Source organism: Hemitrygon akajei, unplaced genomic scaffold (genome assembly GCF_048418815.1).
Source record: "Hemitrygon akajei unplaced genomic scaffold, sHemAka1.3 Scf000052, whole genome shotgun sequence".
Lineage (NCBI taxonomy): Eukaryota > Metazoa > Chordata > Chondrichthyes > Myliobatiformes > Dasyatidae > Hemitrygon > Hemitrygon akajei.
The window spans coordinates 4015308-4017559 of NW_027331938.1; positions in this window are offsets into that span (position 1 = coordinate 4015308).

The following is a 2252-nucleotide window of genomic DNA, read 5'->3' on the forward strand; positions in this document are numbered from 1 at the left end:
GACATGCCAGATCTCGTCAGGCTCCTGAGGAATTAAAACAGTTCTGGTGCTTTCCTCGCAATTATATTTCACCGGTTGTTCCAGGACTGGTCCTCCGAGGGAATGGCTCCCAGAAATTTAAATTTACTGACCCTGTACACCTCTAATCCTCTGATGATTACTGGCTCATGGACCTCTGATTTCTCAAAGGCCGAACATTTATTTGATGATTACGTCGCTTTGCACGTGACTCGCCCTCTGGGGGAAAACAATTTAATATCACACATAGAACTGTACAGTGCGGGAGCAGAGCCTTTTGCAATCGGAAAAAAAAGTAAATCACATGCCCTCTCCATGAGCCGGTGGAACTGACGCCGCGCCCCTCCTCTTCATGAGCTGTCATTCATTTGCCATTAGGACCAATACGTCGGTCACGTTCGTAATTTGGTCTACAGCTTCCTAGCTGAAATTATAGGACTGCAGTAGAAAGGAATAATTCCATTCCTCTTTCAGTTCTATTGGCAGAGCCCGTTGTCTCGTGTCAATGTAAACATAAACTATTACACTCTCAGAAAAAACAACGATACAGTTGTATTCCCCTGTGACGCTAAGGGCGCAATTCAAATAGAGCATGTTCAGAATATATCTGACCGAACTGATATCTTGTAGATACGCAGTTAGATCATTACGTTAGTTTACACTCAACATAACCGATCACAGAAACAGCGTACAATCTCTATTTCTGTTGTAGATGGGTCAGGGGATATCAGGATTCAGCCGCAGGGTCCGGTTGTCACAGATACTGTCACAAGAATGACACGGTGGTCAGCAGCACAGGAGCGCCGCAGGGGACCGTACTCTCTCCGGTCCTGTTCACCCTGTACACATCAGACTTCCAATATAACTCGGAGTCCTGCCACGTGCAGAAGTTCGCTGATGACACGGCCATAGTGGGGTGTGTCAGGAATGGACAGGAGAGGAGTATAGGAAACTGATACAGGACTTTGTGATATGGTGCAACTCAAACTACCTGCGTCTCAATATCACCAAGACCAAGGAGATGGTGATGGACTTTAGGAGATCTAGGCCTCATATGGAGCTAGTGATCATTAATGGAGAATGTGTGGAGCAGGTTAAGACCTACAAGTATCTGGGAGTACAGCTAGACGAGAAGCTAGACTGGACTGCCAACACAGATGCCTTGTGCAGGAAGGCACAGAGTCGACTGTCCTTCCTTAGAAGGTTGGCGTCATTCAATGTCTGCAGTGAGATACTGAAGATGTTCTATAGGTCAGTAGTGGAGAGCGCCCTCTTCTTTGTGGTGGCGTGTTGGGGAGGAAGCATTAAGAAGAGGGACGCCTCACGTCTTAATAAGCTGGTAAGGAAGGCGGGCTCTGTCGTGGGCAAAGTACTGGAGAGTTTAACATCGGTAGCTGAGCGAAGGGCGCTGAGTAGGCTACGGTCAATTATGGAAAACCCTGAACATCCTCTACATAGCACCATCCAGAGACAGAGAAGCAGTTTCAGCGACAGGTTACTATCGATGCAATGCTCCTCAGACAGGATGAAGAGCTCAATACTCCCCAATGCCATTAGGCTTTACAATTCAACCGCTAGGACTTAAGAACTTTTTTTTAAAGCTATTATTAATGCTTTTTGAGATAGTGATTTAGATGCATATCATATTTTTACCGAATTAAGTATTGTATGTAATTAGTTTTGCTACAACAAGGTGTATGGGACATTGGAAAAAAGGTTGAATTTCCCCATGGGGATGAATAAAGTATCTATCTATCTATCTAAAAATGAAATTAACTTGTTCTCTCCAGTCAGTACCCAATGCTGACTCTAGATGGCGCAGTGGAGCTGACAGCAGACAGGACAGGGCGACACCATCGAGTCAGTTGTCAACGTTGCCAGTGGAAATTGTACTTGCCAGGTTCAGAACAACGTAACGGTGAAACGCAGCGGCTTTTCTGTAAAGATCAGCCTGTCGCGTAAATAAAAGTTTCTGCCGATATTCCACTTCAATGGACAACTTAAACGTCCAAGTAATTTTATTTTGCAATTTTGCAATTTTCATGCTGTGGTCTTCTGTCGACGTCGGTCACCAGAGGAAAAAGAACGTATGTGGTAAATATGGAGCAGCGTATCATGGAGGGTCTGGAGGGATTTATTTAGAGGGCAGTTTGCCGGGTATTTAAAATACTAATTTAAGGGCAAGGCGCATAATATTTCATGTTTCCCAGACGATACAGAAATAAAGAGCGGGT